This window comes from Pinus tabuliformis, chromosome 1_1 (genome assembly GCF_031772625.1).
Source record: "Pinus tabuliformis cultivar Carrire ecotype Pingquan chromosome 1_1, CPIR1, whole genome shotgun sequence".
Lineage (NCBI taxonomy): Eukaryota > Viridiplantae > Streptophyta > Pinopsida > Pinales > Pinaceae > Pinus > Pinus tabuliformis.
Genome location: NC_142297.1, coordinates 790,018,319 through 790,044,248, shown reverse-complemented (window position 1 = coordinate 790,044,248; position 25,930 = coordinate 790,018,319).

Here is a 25,930-nt window from a genome sequence, read left to right as displayed (position 1 = left end):
GTGCTTTTATGAACTTTCATTTTCTATATTAGTGTGATAAGATCCTCAAAAAATAAAATTATCCTTCATACAAAAATTATCATATTCATATCAATTCCCATATCAAAATACATGTTAAATAATACAAAGCCATCATGTGCATCTCTACCATAGGGGTCATATTGTTCATATTATTTTACATAATTACATAATGAAATTCATATGGCTAGAAATTCTCACCCTCTATTCTATCTCAACTTACTCCCTATTTATCATTAAACCATACTAACCAATATTCATGGAACACATTTCCTTCATCCTTACCATGCAAAAATTACATTAGCCAAGTGCCTTCCCATTTTCTAATTATGCAACAATTTAATCCCATGCCTCTTTAATTTGTAATATCTTTGCAGTACCGATTCTCTTTGTATTTTCCCCCTTAATTACTCACCTTGTCTATTGTAGCTCTTGACTTTCCATTCATTTATGCGATTTGAACCTCATCTCCTTCCAACATCTCTCATCATATCATTCTTCATCACAAAAGTTGGAATTTAATATAAAAGTGTATGCAAATGAAGTTAGCAATTTGTCAAAGTAGAGATGACATCACATCTTAACTTTATAAATTACGCCCATTGTAAACAATTACTCTTCTTCATACATTGTGTAAAGGAAACTAAGAATAATGTTATGCAGCCAGCTCACAAAATAAAATAAAAGATAGATCAATGATTTAAAAATTAGTTTCTTTGAGGGGGGAACTTGCTTTACATTACATAAATGGATCATTCTTGGATGTTACAAATGAAAAGACCTCCTTGGTATATATGTGAGTCTAAGAGGTCACAATATAATCAAATCCTACATAACAATAATGATGTAATGACACAACAATAACAATATTAGGCTTCTATGGGGCTCAACAATAACAACATGGGGGATACATGGGCACAACAATAACAATAGTGGGCTACACTAACAACAACAATAAAGGGAATACACTAGAATTATAGGGACCTAAAATGTCCCTCTCCTTCAAAAAAGTGTTGTCCTTAATGCTTGAGTAGTTATGGATGCTTCTGTATAAAATTCTCATCCTCCCATGTGGAATATTCAATTGGTAAGTTCTTCCACTTAATGAGATACTCTGAAATTAATCGATTTCGTAGTTGTTAGGTTCTTGTTTCTATGACTTCTTTAGGCTCAAATATTATTTTTCCTTCTCCGCCAAGTTTTGGCAACAATGTTTTAACTGGGAGCTTGTCACAATAACCTTCTTTAAGCATGAAACATAGAAAATTGGGTGTACTTAGGAAGATGCATGAAACTCCAATTTGTATGCCATAGTACCAATATTTTGCAACACCTTGTAAGGACCATAGTACTTGGGTGATAATTTATTATCCTTCTTAGCTTGCTTGAGGGACATTTATTTATATGATTATAGCTATAAAAATAGTCAGACACCTACGTGAAAACTTATTTCATTATGATGATGTTCTCCCTATTGTTTCATTTGATTCTACGATAGAGTGACGTTACCATTTAAGAGTTGGAGAACTTGTTTTCGGTGGTCAATTTGATCTTCCACTGCTTGAACCTTAGAATTTTCTCTTAAAGATGATGTGATGGTGGTCGATGATATCCATAAAATCCCATAAATGGGGTAATTTTTTCTGCAGTATGGAAGGAAGTGTTATAAAAACATTTAGCTAGAGGTAACCACTTGACCCATTGTGTTTGTTTATCAGATATAAAGTGACAAAGACATTCTTCCAAAATTTTGTTCACTATCTCTGTTTTCCCATCAGACTAAGGATGATAAGATGAGCTATGAGCTAATTGAGTACCAAGATAAAAAAATAATTTTGTCCAAAAGTTTCTAGTGAAAATGGGATCTATGTCACTTATAATAATATTTTGGTTTCCATGTAGCTTTTAAATTATTTCCATAAATGTGGTAGCAACTGAACTAGATTTAAAAGGATGTCATAGTGCACAAAAATGTGCATACATGGTAAGTCTATCAACTACCACCATGATGAAACTCTTTCCTTCAGACTTGGGTAAACCTATGTAAAATCCATTGAGACATTCTCCCAACATTGACTTGCAATGGCTAAAGGTCGTAACAGACCCAGGGTGTTAATTGTCTCAACTTTATTTTGTTGGAAATCCAAACATTCTTCCATAAAATTTTGAATATCAGATTGAAATTCATCCCAAATAATTGCTTCTTCACCCTATGGTAAGTTTATGTATTGAGGGGTTTTCGCAGTGCATTATATTAGATATCTTTTTTTGGGATTCAACCGAATAACATCCCCTAGCTCCCAAGGGACTAATCAGTCTTTTAGAAGCTTCCCCACCTCACTTGTTGGATTTCTCCCTTTAGATTCATCTAGATAGAACCCTTACTCTATAATTTCCTCCATTCTTGTATCTCTAAGTGGATTTATCTCCATTTTTTTCTTCTCCATTTCTATTTCCAGCCAACCTTCCTTTAATGAAGTCACTGGGGACAACATCCTTCCTTGCATGCAACAGAAAGAATGCCAGCAAAGGTATTCTTCCTATTCCCAATACGACCCCTCCCTTTAAGAATCATTAGTAGGTGATCAAGGCTCAACTAAATGTAATGAAGGTTGCCTCAAGAGAGAATATTTTTAAGGAAATCACATGGAGGAAAATGACCAAACTCCCAACATATGCACACACTCCATCAAATCCATCTTGTTAGATGAGGAACTAAGGAGCCAAGTTACAAATGTTGATGTCTAAAGTAATCTCCAATCTAGACCCGTTTTTTATCTCATTATGGAAAGAGAAGGTGCATCAACTACATCTTCAATCACTAATTTTATGTTTAATTGGTTGATGTTAGTGGGATTGACTAGCAAGTATTTGTATTTTTAACTGTAATGAAAAACTTTTAATTTTTTTTAGATGAAAATAATGATATTACAACAAAAGAGGTGGTGGGACACAAATAATAATGTTTGCATTCTTTTTTAATATATTGGAACTAAGAATGTATAACTCACAAAAAAAAATAGAAATATGTTTATCCATAAAGTCACTAAAAAATAGTGAAAAATATTTATTTATTGATTATTGTGGTATTTAAAATTTAAATCTATTTAAGTTTTATTCAAAATATGTTTAAATTGATAATATCCACCTAAATTTATAACCATTATAGATAAATTTTATTTTTTATTAAATATTTTTCTATATATATTTTTTGATGGCTTGACCCACAAAGATTTAACTTCGAATTACATGATTTAGATAATACTTTATAACACGAAAGTCACCAAACTAAATAATTTTATATAATATTTTAAAATATAAAATAAAATTATTCAAATATAATATTATAATTAAATTTAATAATTTAATCTTAAAATTTTTAATTATACTAGTATTAAATTAATGCATTATTAAAACACTCCATAAAAAATACTATATTTAAATTCCCAGTAAATATTTACTTAACAATATAAATATATATATATATTATATATATAAATTATTCCTTTCTCTAACTTAATATTGTTTAAATTCACTTCCGTTTTAGCTTGTGCAAACATCCCCTCTTCCCTGCTTTTCTTAAAAGATCATATATTTTATATTTTTTTCATTTAATTATCTCTAATTTAATTTTATTTCTCTTTCACTTATCTTAAAACTTTAAAACAATATGCTTCCATAACAACTTTAAACATATCCTCTTTTTCAATATTTCTTTTAATATTATATTCATTTTAAAATTTAAATATCAATCATTTCTAGCCCTGAGTAACCATATGAATATGTATACAAATGAATTTATCCCTTGGCATCCATGGAAGATTGGGAAGAGAATATAAGGAAGACCACTAAAAGAGTATTAAGAGGAACAAGCTTATGTATCACATGTTTCAAGAAACATGTATACAAATGAATTTATCCCTTGGCATCCATGGAATATTGGGAAGAGAATATAATGAAGACCAGTAAAAGAGTATTAAGAGGAACAAGCCTAAAGGGTAAGGAATTTGGAGCCCTTTTATTACAAAAGGTATTTTACACCATTGTGAATAGTTTTTTCTTATAATAAGATCTCTTTTCTTCTCTCACTAGCATTTTACTTGTTTATATTTGATATTATTTATATCTATTTATCTCACTTGAATCTTCAAGTAAATCAGAAGAGATTTAACCTTGTTTAAAGAAGTATGATTATTTTTTTCCATAATGGAATAGGGAAATTATATTTTCCTATCTCATATGCTTGTTACTCAATGCTTGTTACTCAGGATTATCATCCCCATCTTTATGTTTTTCTAACATAAAAATTGCTTAAAAGACTTTAGATACAACATGAGTGAATTATAGGTTCTTATTTTCCCTTCACTTTTGAAAGACTAAGTTATGTTTCTTGTTGGTTTTTACAAACAAGAATAAAGCTCCTTTATTTTTTTATTATATGTATTATTATACCAATTTAATGATGGAAAGTAAGTAGTAATTACCATATAAATTTCTCCATAAATTATTATTATGACATAAATTTTATTACTTTTTTTTTTCTTTTTTGAACTTTCTTTTCACCCAAAACTCCCTCCATGGAGAAGATAAGTTTTTTTTATTTAAGATTCTAATTATATTTATTTCTAGGTTGCTTTCTTCTTCCATTGATTTTATCTTATTACTTCAAATAATTGGTATCATCTTCATCTCAACATATTTTCATGTTTCACTGTTGCATATTTATTTGTAATAATATAACAACACACGTATTATCAAAATTTAGTATTTCCATATGCAAATCATTTTTTGTTGCCATTGATCATTTTCTACTATTGTCATCTTTGTATCTCTTTATCCATCATTGTGTCATCATAATTCTAAGTACTCCGTGACGTACTTATAAAAGTATCAATTACTAACTTGATCCATGTCTCCTTGAATATAATGTAACTACATTCCCTTGTAGACTACATAAATGCACGTAGTATAGTTATCCTCTCCTACTTGACACTACACAACATAGAGTTTTTTACTCCCAATGTTCCATCACTCTTTAACTTAATAAACTAGACAATTTCCCCCTGCCTTCAAGATCACAATATTTTAGAGATGTAGCTTTATTAGTCACTCTTTATCTAGCATCCCTCACAATATGTACACCACATGTTTTTGCAACTTCATCTTCACTAGTTGACTTAATATATGTTATCTTCTATCAACAACATATTTAATTCAATTCAACATTATTATTCCTTTCAAAACTTCATATCACATGCTCTATTAACTCAACTCTTTACAATCTTCTCATGCTTCTTTATTTTATTCCATCTCATTATGTTAAAGTGATTTCATATTTCCATTGAATCTTCATATGGGTTCATCACCATAATGTTGTCTTCTTATCTTCTTCTTATGTTAAAATTTCTTCTCTTATTTCAATATTGTGGTTAGCTTTGATACTAAATGTTGTAAAGGAGAGGCTACATCATTCAAAGTTAAAAAAAAACTCAATTCCAAGGAATTCCACATGTGACAACTTGCTCTAATGACTTCGATAATACAAATGTATACATATTCTTGGCCTGTTACTACATAATTTATGAACAATGATACATAAACTTGTGCTTTTATGAACTTTCATTTTCTATATTAGTGTGATAAGATCCTCAAAAAATAAAATTATCCTTCATACAAAAATTATCATATTCATATCAATTCCCATATCAAAATACATGTTAAATAATACAAAGCCATCATGTGCATCTCTACCATAGGGGTCATATTGTTCATATTATTTTACATAATTACATAATGAAATTCATATGGCTAAAAATTCTCACCCTCTATTCTATCTCAACTTATTCCCTATTTATCATTAAACCATACTAACCAATATTCATGGAACACATTTCCTTCATCCTTACCATGCAAAAATTACATTAGCCAAGTGCCTTCCCATTTTCTAATTATGCAACAATTTAATCCCATGCCTCTTTAATTTGTAATATCTTTGCAATACTGATTCTCTTTGTATTTGCCCCCTTAATTACTCACCTTGTCTATTGTAGCTTTTGACTTTCCATTCATTTATGCGATTTGAACCTCATCTCCTTCCAACATCTCTCATCATATCATTCTTCATCACAAAAGTTGGAATTTAATATAAAAATGTATGCAAATGAAGTTAGCAATTTGTCAAAGTAGAGATTACATCACGTCCGAGCTTTATAAATTACGCCCTTTGTAAAGAATTACTCTTCTTCATACATTGTGTAAAGGAAACTAAGAATAATGTTATGCAACCAGCTCACAAAATAAAATAAAAGATAGATCAATGACTTAAAAATTAGTTTCTTTGAGGGGGGAACTTGCTTTACAATACATAAATGGATAATTCTTGGATGATACAAATGAAAATACCTCCTTGGTATATATGTGAGTCTAAGAGGTCACAATATAATCAAATCCTACATAACAATAATGATGTAATGACACGACAATAACAATATTAGGCTTCTATGGGTCTCAACAATAACAACATGGGGGACACATGGGCACAACAATAATATAGTGGGCTGCACTAACAACAACAATAGAGGGAATACACTAGCATTATAGGGACCTAAAATTCCCTCTCCTTCAAAAAAGTGTTGTCCTTAATGCTTGAGTAGTTATGGATGCTTCTGTATAAAATTCTCATCCTCCCATGTGGAATATTCAACAGGTAAGTTCTTCCACTTAATGAGATACTCTAAAATTAATCGATTTCGTAGTTGTTAGGTTCTTGTTTCTATGACTTCTTTAGGCTCAAATATTATTTTTCCTTCTACGTCAAGTTTTGGCAACACTGTTTTAATTGGGAGCTTCTCACCAATAACCTTCTTTAAGCATGAAACATAGAAAATTGGGTGTACTCAGGAAGATGCATGAAACTCCAATTTGTATTCCATAGTACCAATATTTTGCAACACCTTGTAAGAACCATAGTACTTGGGTGATAATTTATTATCCTTCTTAGCTTTCTTGAGGGACATTTATTTGTATGATTATAGCCATAAAAATAGTCAGACACCTACGTCAAAACTTATTTCTTTATGATGATGTTCTTCCTGTTGTTTCATTTGATTCTACGACAGAGTGAGGTTACCCTTTAAGAGTTGGATAACTTGTTTTCGGTGGTCGATTTGATCTTCCACTGCTTGAACCTTAGAATTTTCTCTTAAAGATGATGTGTTGGTTGTGGATGATATCCATGAAATCCCATAAATGGGGTAATTTTTTCTGCAGTATGGAAGGAAGTGTTATAACAACATTTAGTTAGAGGTAACCACTTGAGCCATTGTGTTTGTTTATCAGATATAAAGTGACAAAGACATTCTTCCAAAATTTTGTTCACTATCTCTGTTTTCCCATCAGACTAAGGATGATAAGATGAGCTATGACCTAATTGAGTACCAAGATAAAAAAATAATTTTGTCCAAAAATTGCTAGTGAAAATGGGATCTATGTCACTTATAATAATATTTTGGTTTCCATGTAGCTTTTGAATTATTTCCATAAATGAGGTAGCAACTAAACTAGATTTAAAAGGATGGCATAATGCACAAAAATGTGCATACTTGGTAAGTCTATCAACTACCACCATGATGAAACTCTTTCCTTCAGACTTGGGTAAACCTATGATGAAATCCATTGAGACATTCTCCCAACATTGACTTGCAATGGCTAAAGGTTGTAACAGACCCGGGGTGTTAACTGTCTCAACTTTATTTTGTTGGAAAGCCAAACATTCTTCCATAAAATTTTGAATATCAGATTGAAAGTCATCCCAAAAAATTCCTTCTTCACCCTATGGTAAGTTTAAGTATTGAGGGGTTTTCGCAGCGCATTACATTAGATATCATTTTTTGGGATTCAACTGAGTAACATCCCCTAGCTCTCAAGGGACTAATCAGTCTTTTAGAAGCTTCCCCACCTCACTTGTTGGATTTCTCCCTTTAGATTCATCTGGATAGAACCCTTACTCTATAATTTCCTCCATTCTTGTATCTCTGAGGGGATTTATCTCCATTTTTTTCTTCTCCATTTCTATTTCCAGCCAACCTTCCTTTAATGAAGTCATTAGGGACAACATCCTTCCTTGCATGCAACAAAAAGAATGCCAACAAATGTATTATTCATATTCCCAATACGACCCCTCCCTTTAAGAATCATTAGTAGGTGATCAAGGCTCAACTAAATGTAATGAAGGTTTCCTCAAGAGAGAATATTTTTAAGGAAATCGCATGGAGGAAAATGACCAAACTCCCAACATATGCACGCACTCCATCAAATCCATCTTGTTAGATGAGGAACTAAGGAGCCAAGTTACAAATGTTGATGTCCAAAGTAATCTCCAATCTAGACCCGTTTTTTAATCTCATTATGGAAAGAGAAGGTGCATCAACTACATCTTCAATCACTAATTTTATGTTTAATTGGTTGATGTTAGTGGGATTGACTAGCAAGTATTTGTATTTTTAACTGTACTGAAAAACCTTTAATTTTTTTTTTAGATGAAAATAATGATATTACAACAAAAGAGGTTGTAGGACAAAAATAATAATGTTTGCATTCTTTTTTTAATATATTAATACTAAGAATGTATATCTCACAAAGAAAAAAATAGAAATATGTTTATCCATAAAGTCACTAAAAAATAGTGAAAAATATTTATTTATTGATTATTTCTGGTATTTAAAATTTAAATTTATTTAAGTTTTATTCAAAATATGTTTAAATTGATAATATCCACCTAAATTTATAACCATTATAGATAAATTTTATTTTTTTATTAAATATTTTTCTATATATTTTTTTTGACGACTTGATCCACAAAAATTTAACATTGAATTACATGATTTAGATAATACTTCATAACACGAGAGTCACCAAACTAAATAATTTTATATAATATTTTAAAATATAAAATCAAATTATTCAAATATAATATTATAATTAAATATAATAGTTTAATCTTAAAATTTTTACCATCGTACTAAATTAAAAATTATACTACTATTAAATTAATGCATTATTAAAACACTCCGTAAAAGATACTACATTTAAATTCCCAGTAAATATTTACTTAACCATATATATATATATATATTATTCCTTTCTCTAACTTAATATTGTTTAAATTCACTTCCGTGCTAGCTTGTGCAAACATCCCCTCTTCCCTGCTTTTCTTAAAATATCATATATTTTAATTTTTTTCATTTAATTATCTCTAATTTAATTTTATTTCTCTTTCAATTGTATTAAAACTTTAAATCAATATGCTTCCATAACAACTTTAAACATATCCTCTTTTTCAATAATTTTTTTAATATTATATTCATTTTTAAATTTAAATATATGAATCAATCATTTATAGCCCTGAATAACCATAAAAAAGGATACACTTTCAACTACAGAGTCATCTCCTCAATGAATACCATCATAACATACAACGATCCTACTTTAATACCATAATGACATGCAACTATCAGTTCAATAAGAAGTTCACTTATAAAAAAATAATATTGAAACATGGACACACAACTATCATTAATAAGAAGTTAACATTAAAGTAATTCACTTATAAAAAAATAATATTGAAACATGGACACACAACTATCATTATTGAACAAGGAATTAAAATTAAAGTGATTCACTTAAAACATAAAGTAATAATATTTGAAAGTATATGCATGTAACTTTTCAAATGAAAAGAGACTCATAGAAAGGAAAGAGACTTCTCAAATGAAAAGAGACTCATAGAAAGGAAAGAGACTTCTAGATAATATTTAAAAGTATATACATGCAGTTCTTTCCAAATGAAAAGACATGTATTCTAGATCGTGGGGACAAAAATAAAATAATTATATTATAAAAGTGGTGAAAAGAAATAAAAGTAATTTTAATTTAATAAATTTGAATCTAAGAAAGTATTATAAAGGTTACAAACATGATAAATATAAGAATAGAATTTTCACTTTAAATTTTCTTTATTCAAATTAGAATCATCCTCATTGTTATAATTAGATCAAAATTCTTGAAAACACAATTTTATAATTAAAATTCTCATTATACATATAAACTTATGATTTTTAATATATTTTTTCAAAAAATAAATTTATTTATTTATTTCTATAATATATATTAAAAATTTAAAAAGTTATATATATACTTTGGTTAGGTTATATTAATAATATTTTTTTATTATAAATATATAATAGTACATTTAAAGAAATATAACTAATGCCATATATGAGAATGTAAATTAAGATAATTGAAGAAAACCAATCACAACACGAGCTCTATTTTGTTAAAAAAGCAAAATAAAAGAAAGGATGAGAAATAAAAGCATCAAAAGTAATTGTTGTTTTTTCCTATTAGATTTACATATATTTACCAAGAGAAAACAATTTTTTTAAGTAGAAATATTAATATTTTAATTATTAAATTAAAAATATTGAATTCATTTTAATTAATATTTAAATATATAATTAATAAATAATTATTTGAGTTTAATTTAAATATTTAGGATGTTATTATCCTTTTGATATTCCTATATAATGAGTCCAAAACATATTTTTTTAATTTATATATATATATATATATATATATATATATATATATAATCATTATTTATATTATAATAAATTTTATATTTAAAATAATTATATTTATAATTTAAATGTTTAAAGATAAAAAATTTGTTATATAAATGAAAATATTTAAATTATTAAATAAAAAAATTATGAGAATGAATATTTTCTTTACCATGAAAATGATGAGAGTAAAGCTTATCAAATAACTATTTATCACATGTTTAAAGAAATATGTATACAAGTGCATCCGTGGAAGATTGGGAAGAGAATACTATAAAGACCATTAAAAGAATATTAATAGAGGGTAAGGAATTTGGAGCCTTATCATTATAAAAAGTATGTTACAGCCTTGTAAATAGTTTCTTCTTATAATAAGATCTCCTTCTTTCTCTTATTAGCATTATACTTGTTTATATTTGATATTATTTATATTTATTTATCTTAGTTGAATCTTCATGTAAATTAGAAGATATTTTATCTTGTTTAAATATGATTGATTAAGTTTTTTCCATAATGGAATAGGGAAATTTCTTTTTCCTATCTCGTGTGTTAGTTTCTCAGGGTTATCATCTCCATATTTATGTTCTTCTGTTGGGACGAGGTCCCTTGGTCCAATTTTGACTAAGATATTGTAAAGTATTCACATTTTGAGGAGCGGAGCATGAGTAGCGTAGGTCACAAAGATTCAAGGGGCTCTAGGAAGGTCAAAGCCCCTTAGTTTTTGTATTGTTTTGAACTCTGCCCATGGTTTGCGGACCATGGTATTGTAATGGGAAAAATCATATAAAAGGGTGTCTTAGTGAGTTTAAGGCAATCAATTAGTAGAGTGGGATTTGATATGTCTTGATTATGTAAAGGTACAATATTTCTATACTTTACTGAAGGAAAGGCTTCTGTAGCTGAGTTCACGATGACCTTGGTAAGTCCGCAGCTAAGCGCGTGGGCCCCTGCAGCTGTGTGCATAGGATCTGGAAAGTTTGTAAATTGAATATATGAAGTAATAAAGAGTATTTGAAGAAATTTTGTGTCTGATTTATATACTTAATTTTTTTCTATACTTACGCGCAATTTGATGCCTTTTATCTGTATGTTTGTTTTTATTACTATGCGAAGATCTAGATCTACTGTTATATGTCATTTGATGCATGATTAAACCCTTACATGAAGTTCATAACTCCGTTTAACTAAAAATCACTCTAAGTTTGGGGAATTCAAGGATAAGGGTTCGCGAAGGTCAGATCATGCCTAAAACTGAAGAAATGCTTTGACCCCACATCACATAACCTTCTGGATGTAGAAATATGGTTCTAGCATCCACCAGTACTGCTCCGGGTGAGACTGTAGCTTGTGCTAACTAGGTTGTTTCCGAAAGGATCGGTAGTGTAGGGTTTTGTTTGTTAGCATAGCTAAACCCTAAACATAGGTCCAAGCCCCCTCAAGTCAACAAATGGTTCCATTTTCAGGACCAGGATCTATCTGAGGGATTTGTGATGTGGGGTAAGTGGATACCAATTAAGAACAAAATCGAGAAGTGGATAGATCAAAAGTTGCACGAGTCTGTAGCTCAGGAGAATTGAAATTGCGCTTGTCAAAGAAAACCGATTACATAGGTATCTCTACACAAAAGTACACAAAGTTTTATTTTCGATATTCCTTTGTGAATTACACTAGTGATTGTCCAAATTAGCAGATAGCGAACCTACTTGCAAGAACAACGATCCCATTGAGTGGACTTCGGAATTGGTCAAACAACTTGAAGGATCTAATTATAAGGTTGCAAGGGCTATTGATTACTGGATTGATAGTATCTTGGGTGGTTTCATCACTGAGTTTGCAATAGATGCATCTATGTCTTATAGTGAAGCTCAATGATGATTCTTCAAAGGTTCGTGAGGTAAGTACCTGAAATCAGTAAAGACCTAGATTAAAATGATTTTGTGTGAAGAAGGGATTATGCCTTTACCTTAATGTTTAAGAGAGGTCGGATTGGATCTACATGAAGTGGAAAGTGATTTAGGGTAGATCTAGACGAATTCGTTGAAATGAATAAAACCCTTTATTGAGAGAGTTTGAAAGTGAAGAAGAAGAAGGTAGCCCTAGTATGCCCATAGGTGTGCAACAGTTAATAGATTATGGTACTTCTGGAGTTCCACACCCATCCACTCCACCTCCACCTTCACCTATGACTCATACACCTACACCTCCACTTCCACCTCCACCTCCACCTCCACTATTCAGTATGTCAAATACAGTGAAAATGCGTGTATTCAAGGGTCAGGGATCAAAGGATCCCATTCAATTTTGGTTCACTGTAGAAGTTGTGTGGAAAGCACAACTAGTTACAACGTTGCATAATAGAGCACTTACTTGGTACATTAGATATAGAAAAACTCATCTTTTTGCTTTGTTAGCTAACATAAAGGATAAGTTGAATGTAGAGTTTAGGAAGCCAAAGTCGCAAGCTCAATGTGTGACTGAAATCAAGGAAATCAAGAAGAGGACTAATGAGTCTGTGTGAGATATAGATCAGTGACTAAAGTGCTTACTGAGGTAAGCTAATCTTCATATTTTAGATGAGAAACATAGGGACGAGTACATAACTTCACTATTGAATCACTTAAGACTGCCATTATCTCAGCAAAAGAATGGGTCTCAGGCCGAAGCATTGGAAATCGTGATGAAGCTAGAAGATTCTCTGATCCAATATATGAATATAAGAGTTCAACATATCCAATCACATTTAGTGAGCTTGCATATGGAGTGGCAGGATCTGAAGAAGCGAAAGGAGATTAAATTGGAAACCCACTCTCAAGTTTGGTGCACGAAGTGTAAGGCTGAAGGTCATCATAAAGATTAGTGCCCTGTATTCCAATATTACATAGTTGTGGGAGTTCCTAACCTACTGAAGCCAGAATCTTCCACTTGATCAAGCACCGGTGTAAGTGCCTGGTGTAGCATCTGCCAAGTATCAGGACAACACTCGACAGATAATTGTTCTCTATTACAGAAGTTTATACAATCTCCAAAGAAACTCTTTTGTAACTTTTTTAAATCTATTGGCCATGATGAAAGGAGTTGCCTAAGATATGAACTAATCATGGATAAGACTTAACTGTATAGAATTGTTGAACCTCATAATTACCCTCTCCTTGACATTTTGTCTCACCTTTTTCCCTCACTTTCTCATAAGATTACAGACCCAATCAATGATAAATGATAGGTTTTGTCTTAAGGAAAGCATTAAAATGATCGCCATATTACATTTTCATGTTTTTGCTATTTGAATAGATTTTTGCAAATTAGCTACAAAACGCAGCCTATTCTGTAGCTAACTATGGATTTCATAGCTACTCTCATGGTTTGGCAAGTTCTATGTGTCAAATGAAGAATTGGGCCACATGGGCATTTCTAGAATCATCTCCACATGGATTCTATCCTATTCGCTTGGTCCAAATCAACGGAAAAGCAAGCCTAAGGTCATGGTCAAAGATGGAGTGAAAGTATGTTATCCAAAAGCAGTAGGACTCTTGATTTGCTCTTTCGTAGCTAATCAAGAGTCTAACAGTTCTATTGCAAATCTAATTCGAATTAGCCACCTGTAGCTAATCAAAAGTTTAGTCAATCCTATTGCAATGTGAATTAGCCACCTGTAGCAAGTTTATCTCATAAACATTCATGTTAAATTTAATTCGAATTAGCCACCTATAGCAAGTTTATCTCATAAATAATTATGTTATTTTCCTTTAAATATCGGTTGCATGGAACCAAGTTAGAAGTTAGAAGTTAGAAGTTAGAAGGAATTACGTGTTAAGTTCAGGCTTTTTGCTGATACTATATATTCAGACTTTTTTTTCATAATACAAATTTTATGTTTCCAATGATTGTTTAAAGTGCATCCTTAACTAGCTAGAATTCCATCCACGTCAGTTGCAGAGGGCCCTTGCACCGAAGTAGGTTTTTCATTTGTTGATTTTAGTTCAATTTACATTACTCTGTTTTCAGCAAATCTGTTTTCTAAATTAGGATGATATTTCATTTCAGTTTTTAATCAATAGCATAATGATAAAGCACAATTGTGTAGCCTTGTTCTTCTAAGATATTTCGTGGAGAAAAATGACCCTATTTCCAAACGTAATTAAGATTGAAGTAATAAGAATACACAATTGCATAGTTTTATTACTATTTTCTCACCATTTTCTTAGAACAAAATTATCAATTAACTGTGCTAATGGATTTTTTCAAAAGCCATTTCAACATGTTGATGATCCTAAGCTAAATGGTTAAATGTCTAATTCATACAGTGATTGAATATACTCAGTACATTGTTATTTCCCTAGGAACTTAGGAACTAAGGTATAATTGATTTTTGGCAAAACACTTCAAGAGGGTGTTGCTGCACATTTGAATGTTGGAGAAAGTCAAAAATACATTAGTTATTTACAGTTAGTTTTACATGCTTTTACCTTTTTGCTTTCAAATCCTCACTTAGTTGTATCACTGATATTCCCAATAATCATTTCAAGGAGATTGATTTAATCATATTCCAAAATTGAATGGTTGAATGTTTAATGGATGCAATTACTGAGTTACCTTTTGCATCAATTTCATTCTTGGTTTTAAGAATTACATCCATGGATTAGGACTAATGAAAAAATAAGATAGACGCTCTGTTTTTTTTATTAGGTTCTAACCAGCCAACAGTTCTTTGTCCATTTTCAGGAAATTAGATTAACTTAGGAACATTTCCTTTCCTTTAAAATTCATTAGATTCACTTAAATTTTCTCATAGTTTCAAGTTGTAAATTCTTAGACATCAAAGAAAAGAAACCCCCCAAAAACAACATAAAATACAAAACAATGAAGTAAGAAAAAGGTTACCTAAGCGCATATAGTGCACCACACTTCATCAACTTACAAACCTCGGTTGATAATTTATGCAAGCAATTTAGGACAATAAATTGACAAAACATTTTGGTACCATTTCCGGCGAAGTGTAATTAGGTAATCTCGTCTCTTACATCTAAAAAATGATATGCGTAGAGAAAGAGACTCTAGGTGTAGATTCATAGCTAGAGCCAGAAGTTTAATTCCTACAACACCACTTCCTTCACCAAGAATAAGAAGAGATACACCTCCATCTCAAACTCATATTCCACATTTCACTAGCCATAGACTTCCTGAAGTTCTAAGGTCAGAAATCCAATTAAGAGGATCTCCTACTTCATCTACTGAGGCAGTCCTAGAGGAAGAAAATCTTGAATCTTCAATAGAAGGAGTAGCCCTTTTCACCTCTACAGGGGAACATATTTTAGCTAAAGAATTAGAACTTCCTAGTGGAGAGGGAGAAGTAGAAACTTTCTTCCACATACCATTGATAGGGGAACCAGAGGAACAGAAATTAACCTTGCAGGTTGAATCTTATATTGACTCTGAAGAATCTATAATGGCAGGAAGAGACGAAAAAGGAGAGGGAGTTCTGAATGGAGAATTTGCACTATTTGGAGGAGAAAGAGGTAGAGGAAATGATGGAGGAGGTAGAGAAAATGATGGAGAAGGTAGTGGAAATAGGGAAATTGATAATTCTTTTGGATTCCCTATAGTTGATGAAGAAACAGATGCCACATTGAAAAATATTTCACCCTTTTTCCTCCCAAATTTTCATGGATTAAAAAGTGAAGATCCTAAAACCTTTTTATTTAAATTTGAAGTCTTGTACAGAACTTATGATTATTTACAAGACTCTCAAAAACTTAGATTGTTTCCTTCAACATTGAAAGGACCTGATTTAAAATGGTTCATGGGATTGGTCACTCAGTCTATTAGAACATGGAATGAAATGAAGAGAGATTTTTGGACAGGTATTTGGATTATTGCATGCCTATCAATCACAAATATGAAGTGTTTAAAATTATGCAAAGAGAGGATGAAAATTTGAAGGATTTAATTGAAATATTCAACTATAACTTGAAAAGAGAAAAAATGGATAACTTAGATCAAGATACTTTAAAATCTCTTTTATTAAAATCCATTAGATATGAGTGGATAAACATCCTTAACATGATGGGGAAGGGAGATATCTCTCAACTCCCATTAAATGACATTGTAGAATTATGTGTTCATCTCTCAAGAGGAAAATCCAAAACTGGGAAAGATCCAAGAGATCCTTCTCTTGCTAGAGTGAATAAATTTGCAACTGGATCAGTGAGTAGGGAAGAAATTCGAAACATGCTTGATGAATTTAAAATAGATATTCTAGGGAGCCTTAGTGAACAGATAGACACTCTTAAGTTACAAAACAAGCAAAAATCTTAGACTGATGCTCTAGCTATTTTCTATCCCAAATGCAGAAAGAAGCATGCTTTAAGAGAATGCCCTTTGGATGCAAAAATCATAGAGACTTGAGTGATTTGTTCAGAAAACAATGAGACCAAGAGTTGTCCTTCAATTCTTGGTCTTAAGGTTGTTTTCCAATACGAAACAATTTCAAATCCAACAGAATCTCTTTGCTTTGTCTCTAGAAGACCTTAGCAGGGGCCACAAAACTAGGGATTTAACAACCAAATGTATATTCATCCCCCACCAAATTGGAATTATTGGTAGCAACCTTGGCCTTAATCTTAATCTCAATCTCAATCTCAACCTTGGGCTCAAGGAATGCAAAATCCCTATGGAAGATTCTCTCAATACTACCAATATCCTCCGTCATATCCAAACTATCCTCCCCAACAAATTCCTCAACAAAATCAATAGCCCCAACTTCAAAACCCAAATCCTCAACTTTCACTGCCATTCCCACAGAGACCAAATCAGTTACCTACTCAACCATTACCAAACCCCAACAAGAAAAATCCTTAGAATACATATATGGTAGAAGGACAACAACTTCTAACTTATATGATCACTCCTCTAGATCTCAATGATGTCCAACTAAGATCTGGTAGGATATTAGAAAAGGAAAAGAAATCTGTAGTTATTCAAGAATAAGACAATTCTGAGGAGGATTCTTTACAGCCAAATAAAAGTTTTAAAGGAACATCTCTTCAAAACCAGAATAGAGAAGATGAAAAATAGAAAGAACCAATAAAATCAACTCCTATCATAGAGCAACCACTAGTATCTACTTCTACACCTCCTTTACCTAAAATACAAGTTGATAGAGGGGTAGAAAAGCATATTATGTTGCCTAATTATGATTTTCTAGATGAATTGAAAAATTTCTGTATCAAAATCCCTTTGTTACACGCCGTTAAGGAGATTCCAGTTCTAGCTAAAACAATAAAGGAGTTGAGCATGACGAAACCAGGAAGAAAAATAAAAGAAATAAAAAGAATTCAGCTAGTAGAAAAAATAGCAAACATAATGATGGAAAAAATTGTCATACAAAAATATGTAGATCCAAGAAGTCCAGTTGTAAAAACACATATCAATGGAGTTGAAATTCTGAATACATTGATTGATTTAGGAGCAGCAATAAAAATCATGAGCAAACAAACCATGGAACAACTCAAGATTCCTAATATTCTTTATACACCTACATTACTCCAATTGGCAGATAGATCTGTAATCAAACCATATGGTGTGTTAGAAGATATTTTAATGTCCTTAGAATCTTGGGAGTACCCTGTTGATTTTATGATCTTAACCCCTAAGAACTGTTGGGTAACGAAGGCCCCGCGTAACGGGTTTGAGGCTTAAAGGCCGCAATTTTGGGTAAAAATGTGGTAAAAGCTCCGTGAAGTGCGTGAAGTGTGAATAGTATTAGGTCAAGTCAAAGGGTTGTCTGCTCAAAAATATGTAAAAGAATAGAAAGTTAGTCAGCCTACCCATGGTCTATGAAATATGTAGAGCTAAGTTTGAAGAGAAGGGATGGATACCATTTTTGTAGTGGTTCAAAGTTATAATGATAAAATCGGTATGGAATTTGCACAAGAAATTAGATGGAACCACTATAAAAGTTAAGGATATTGAATTCGAACTTATAGAGGCTCTGATATATGAAGAAATTCAGTTACCTGTGAGTGGAGAGAAATATTTCAAATGGAATCTCGTGGATTGGAAGAAGTGTGAAAAAATCTTGAAGCCAGAGCACAAGGATGTTGACTAGACTAGATGCATCCCTAGAAGTTATATTGCAAAGGAATGGTATACTCTATTGAAAATATTACAAAGCTTCTCGATCGGTGAAGGATGATACGTGGCTACCTTTCTCTATAATGTAAGACTTATTTTACATTTCACAGATGATTTTCCTATGAACTTTCCCTTCTTTTTATGGACTAGTCTACAAAAGGTTGCTAGGAATGTCGAGCCATCCTCCAAGACACTTGAGACCAACCTTTATCACTATGGTCTTATTAAAATGATAACTCTTACTCCAAAGAAATTGGTACAAAGATGACTGAAACCCTTGTTGAGTCACCAGTTAAATTAATAGTAGAGTCAGAAGTAGAACTAGGGGCTGATAGTAAAGATTCATGGAAAGAACCAGTGAAGAAACCCTCAAGAAACCCTAACCTTGTTGAAAAGGGTAAAACCCAAAAATTGAATCAAGAAAGAAAAATAGTTCTAAAAAGGAGAAGTTGGAGCTAAATACTCAAAAAGATAAGGGGAAAATATCAAATCACGTGGAGTAACCTATTAAGAAAAATCCATGAACGCAAGACTTGAGAATGTTCCAATCAAACTTTGGATCCAACTTTGCAACATGACAAAAGAATCATGTTGGAAATAAAAATAATACTAAGAGGGGTGGTGAATCAGTATTTACAAATCAATAACTTTTTCATTTCCATAATCAGATTTATATATGCTACTTCAGTCATGTGCATGCAACTGTTCTTAAGGAAACTAGCATATATTCAGTGAACCTATGATTCAGTTAATTCATCATATGTTGATCTTTAATCAGTGCATCAGTACTTTATTAAACATTAAATAGTAACTATGTGGAGTAATAATAGAATAAACCATCACACATAAGAAACACACATGAACACAAAGATTTAAGGTGGAAACCCAATGTGGGTGAAAACCACCTATTGTTGTCGTCTCTGTCTTCTTTTAATAATAAGAAATTTTTATTACAATATTGTACTGGTGCAAACTCATACCAGTACACAGGCACCCACCTGCAGAAGGCTACAAACTCCTCTCGTTCTCCAACTTCTTCTGGAAGGGAGATACAACCCCCTAATTCTTGTACTAGCCAATATATTTACTAGTATGTAGGCTCTGACCTACAGAAGGATACAACCTTCACTCGTTCTCCAGCTTCTATTGGAATTCTCCAGTTCGAATTCAATATCCTTAACTTTTATAGTGGTTGCATCTAATTTCTTGTGCAAATTCCATACCGATTTTATCATTATAACTTTGAACCACTACAAAAATGGTATCCATCCCTTCTCTTCAAACTTAGCTCTACATATTTCATATGACTAATTTCTATTAAATTTTTCTAAGGTAGGCTCATTTCTTTCCACCCCCATGCCTATGATGAACTATTCTCAAAACTACTGGATGACTGGAAAGGACCTAGAGAAAGATTCACAATAGAAGCACCGCTTTAGTTAACATTTGACGGTCATGGAATTGGGAATACATAAATAGAGGCAAAGATTAATAAAATAAATAGTCTTGGTCTTACCCATTAAAGGTCATAATTAGTGTAAGTTAAATTTCAATGATGATTAGTAGTTCATGCATGTTGATGATTTCAAAAAGGGATAATGATTATTAACTAAGGGAATGAACTCGTATTAAATTTAAAAAAAAAAAAAAAAAAATTATTTCTGCATAGTTAGTGGTATAAATGATTTCATAAGAGGACACATGACTTTTGGTCGTGATTGTTATGAATGGACATTAAAACCACTTCATAAACTCAATATAAAAGTTTGTTGTATTAATCTAAACAAACGAAAAGTTTGTTCATAACTATGTCGGGTATGTAATGATATATAGGGATTCAAGAATGATGAATATGAAATACTCCTCATCATTAAAACATAATGCTGAAGGCCATCAAATATTGGACTAAGTACTAAATAGATTAATATTCCATCTAAAAATCATAGTACTAAACTAATTATGCACTTAAGTTCTAGTATGTTGCTTTGGTACTTAATCTAAAGATAGAAAGTTGAAACTGACATGGTACTTATGATGAAGATAAAAATGTAGAATATGGTATGGTATTGAGGCTCAATTTGGTTGTAGTTTAAGTACTAGGGGATTGGAACTTTATTTGATAATCTATAGTAAATATGGAACTAATTTGGTTCTAGAGATTGGTTCAGTAACAATGCAAGTACTAAAAAACTGGAACTAGACTTTATGATTTGCACTAAAACAACAGCCATGAAGCATGATTTAATATAGTAGGGAGATTTACATAATTGTATTTGAAATTAGCTTACAACGTGTATGAAATATCAAGTTGCAATAACATAGATTCTAATCAATAAACTAATAATTTGAGTTGACATGAAAATCATTTACCTCAAGCTAAATTCTGGAACCACTATCCCATGGATTTTGAGCCAGGTCTGGAATAGTTACTTCTTAGTTGGTATTTCACTTTTAGAGATTATGAAACACACCAAAGTAGACTCCAAAGGTTTCCTTTTAATAATTATTCTATCAATTCTAGAAAAAAACAATTATGCACTTAGTAGATCCATAACTATTATTATCCCATTTAAATTTAACGAGCCTGGGTGAGTTTTATGCTCAGAGCATTTGGTTTTAGAGAGTGTGAAAATGCTCGAAGGAGAATCTAGGGGGTTTCCTTTCCATAATTATTCTACCAAGCTCAAAAAAAAATAATTCTATAGTTAGTAAATCCCTAACTACTACTATCCCATTTAAATTTAAAGATCCTCGATTAGTTTTATGCTCGGAGAATTTAGTATTTGAGAGTCTTAAAAATATCAAAGGAGACTCCAAGGGATTTCCTTTTCATAATTATTCTAAAATGCCCGAAAAAGAACAAATTTATACTTGGTAGATCCATAACTACCACTGTCCCATTTTAAATTAATGAGCCTGGGTCATTTTATGGTCAGAGTATTTCAGTTTTAGAGAGTCTAAAATTACTCAAAGAAGACTCTAGGGGGTGTCCTTTTTTGTCAGTAATCTATCAAGTTTGGATAAAGGAATAAACTTACACTTGATAGATTTCCTCTTTATTCTATGTGAGCTTAAGGAGGAAAACATAAATAAGACCATATATATATATATATATATATATATATATAGATATATATATATATATATATAATCAGCTCAAGGAACGAACAACAGTTGGATCCTCTTTATTGATTAGCTTCATCTTAGGATTTTGCATAACAGTTTGCAGAAATTATTCCTTAGAAAGTAGTTGATGATAAACTTCCAATCTGTGTCCATTTACCAAAAAGGAAGTTTTGTCATCATCAATAGTCTTGATTTTCATTGAGCCATTGTTAAAAATTTCTTCAACTTCATAGGGTCCTAGCCATCTAGTTGAAATTTTTTCTTTGAAGTGTTTGAATTTACTGTCATACAATAATGCTTAGTCTCCTGGTTGAAATGTCTTCTTTTTTATATATTTATCATGCCAACGAGCCCTTTGATCATGTACTAACATAGTCTTCTGGAGAGCATCCTTCCTGATCTCATCAAGTTCATTAAGCTAAAGTACTCTTTGTTTTTGAGTGTCATTCAAATCCATCCTTAATTGAACAGTTGTCCTTAAGGTCTTTGATGAGCCCCAATTTTTGGTACAATTTGGGCTCATATTGGCCTACTTACCTTGTTCAACCATTCATCTTTTACCACTTATGCATTCATTTCTTAGTATATTCGTGTTGTTTGTAGGAAGAAGGGCAGGCATTATATCTATGTGACTAATACATGATGATTTCAGGTTCTTGGCATTAAAGAGAGCAAAATACCACGCAAAAGGAGACAAGGAGACAGCAAAGGTGACATTGCGGGTTCATAGGGAGGTTGTCCACAGTCTTGATGACCCTCCTCGTGATTTTCACCTTAACTCCGAGCTCTAACAGCTCTCCCCACCGAGATTAAAGGCAGCCAACACGTTCTACAGGATCAACAGTTTTACAGTAGTTTGACTTTCAGTTGGACAGCCAAGCTCCACGAATGGAGGAAGCCAGCTTGATCTTCATTTTGTATAAATATGAAGGTCGTAGCCTTTGTTAGGAGCTTTTTGAACTTTTGGACTGATATTGTAATTTTTGAGCATAGCTCGGTGTTTGTTTTTGTAAGCCAGTTTTGGCATGACATTAGACTTTTGATTATGAATAAAGGCAAGCAGATTTGGATCTAATTCTGAGCTTTTAAGGGAGCTATAGCTCTCAGGTTAGGGCCCAACCTGAGAGCAATAGATCTCCTCTTCTTGTAGTGTTATTTACCTTTCTTTCCAGCATTTTGTTTCCTTGTTTTGATATGCATTTCAAAGAACACAATTTGCTGATTTGATTTCTTTAATAAGATTGAGTAGGATTAGCTTATGGTTAAATTACTTTCAGTTTCTTAGATTAGGATAGGAGGTTTGTAATCCACTGGAGCTCCAAGAAAAGGTTGTTAGTGCCTCCACTGCCATCTCTGTTTAGGGATTGGGGTGCAGTCTATACCAACCACCAAAAAAAACGCAGTCTTTTCTACTTTTATGCAAGCTGCAACACAGTCGGTTTAATCGTGGATCCTTCCATGCATTTTGCTCTTGAGCCATACTTCGTCATTACAATTCCATGCACGACTTTTCTTCATGATTTACAGCGTTGTTCATTGGTTTAATAGCACAGGTAGCACTGGTTAATGAATTCTCGTTTTTGGTGCAAGACATAAGTAATTTGTTTTATTTACGCTGCTCCATATCAGTCCACTTCCTTATTCTTCTTCCTAACCTCTCCTCAAGCCACCTACTCGACCTCTGTTCAGCTCGTTCACCTTCCAACTCTTCCATTGCCCACGTAGCTTCATCTTTTTGACCTTTCGTTGATCCCATCCTTCTATCCACCAACCACTTCGTGCACTCTTTCTCCATCCTGGTTCTCTGCCCCTGAGTCATCACAAGCTCCATCTCCACCTTACCTATCCACCCATACTGTTCCATCACTTCACCATCACCCAAAACTTCCACTTACAACACATCCTATAAAAGTTAGCAAATTTCCTGTAGAATTCCTTAGTTTCCTGTAGGATCCCCTGCAGACATCCTGTAGAAGCCTGCAAACTTGGTTGTCGAGCATCTGAACATTGTAGACTTCTGTGGACTGATGCTAGGGACCCTCTGGGACCTCTCCTAGCCATCCTGACCTTTCCCAAGCTTTCTCTCCCTTCACACCACCTCTGCACAGCCAAACCCTAATAAGAAACAAATTCATAATCACTCCATCCACTTAAGCAAAAATACAAAAACAATGTTCTTTTTCACAGAAGTAGTTTGAGTTCATGAATTTCACATCATTAGAAGTAATGGCATCATTTGTAGACATTTTCACTCTCACTATTGCACCATAGAGGTTAAACTAGTCAGATTAGGGTTTACTAGGGTTTCCATGCTTTGGTTGGCTTTCAGTTCATTTTTGCAAAGTAGATCAATTTCCCTTGAGATAGCTTTCATCCATCATTTAGAAAGCTTCTTCTGAGAGCATATAGAAGTTGGCTTGAGCCCTAGCGGACTTGTGCCAGCTGACCAAGTGACAGCTGCGACAAGAGCTAGTACTTGTGCATACAGCACCGTCGCTTTCAAGTTTGTACGAACTACCGGGTTGATAAAATTAGAGATAGGAAGCCCCAGGAGTTGTAGCATTATTGATACAATACTGGAGCCCACCATCTTTTTGGCGCCGTTGCCGGGGAAGCGTCAGAGTATTAGTAATTGTTGCTTTTCTTCTATTTTCCACTACAATCTTCTTCTAAGTAGTTTATTTCATTTCCATTCTGCAAAAGTAGCATAGATATTTCCTGCTTTCATAGAATAGCATTTCCTGCTTTCATAGATTAGCATTTCCTGCTTTCGTAGATTAGCCTTTCATTTCTGCAAGCGCAGACTAGTGTTTCAATTCTGCAAGCGTAGACTAGCATTTCCATTCCTGCAATTTCATTTGAGCAAAGTAGATTAGTTCTTTCCTTCTTTCAGTTTAATTCTGCATCTTTATAGTTAGTTGTAGATCAATCTGTTTCAGTTTTGCAGGTACCAAAGAAAAAACAAAAACAATCAAAAAAGAAAGTCTTTTCCATTTCATGCCTCGTAGGAACCAAGATAAATCAGGCAAATTCCTACCCAACACACTACAACAAAACCAGCGATTTGCGCCAGATTTAGCGCCAGATTTTAGTTCATTTTTTTTGTAATTGTGATGAGCAACCTGGCGCTAAATCTGGCTCTATTGTACAATTTTTAAAGCGTCTTTTTTTGCACCTGATTTTGCATCCTTTTTCACGCTAGATTTTGCATCATTTTTTACACCAAACTATGCATCAATTTTTGCGTCAAATTTTGAACCAAGATTTGCATCTTATTTTATGACAGGTTTTGCTTCTAGTTTTGTGTCATTTTTTGCATCTATTTTTCATTCTCTTTTGCTTCCTATTTTGTGTCATTCTTTGCTTCCATTTTTGCACCATCATTTGCATCAATTTTACACTGTATTTTGAATCCAATTTAACGTCTTTTTATGCATCCATTTTGTGTCAGTTTTTGCATCTAGTCTTACGCCAGGTTTTGTATCTAGTCTTACACTAGTTTTTGCTTCTATTTTTGCACCAGCTTTGGTGCCTATCTTTGCACCATGTGTTGAATTTGATTTAGCACCAAATTTTGCATCCATTTTTGTGCCCATTTTTGCATCTTTTTTTGGACCATTTTTTACATCCACATTTACGTTTGATTTGTCTCCATTTTTCCCATCTCATTTTGCACCATATTTTGCGTCATTTGTTTCATCCAATTTTGCATCATTTTTAACACCATCTCTTGCATCTAATGTTACATCATTTTGAGCATCCAAATTTGCATTTATATTTGCATCTTATGTTGAGTCATGTGTTGTGTCCACCTTTGCATCTTATTTTGTGTCTAATGGTACATTCAATTTGGAGCCATTTTTTACGTCTACTTTTGTATTTGTTTTTGCACCAAGTTTTGCATCCAATTTTAAGCTATTTTATGCCCCTTTTTGCACCATTTTTTTGTGTCTACTTGTGTCCAATGTTGCACCATTATTTACACCGACTTTTTCGTCCAACTTTGCATTTTTTTGGTGTCTAGTTTTACATCGTTT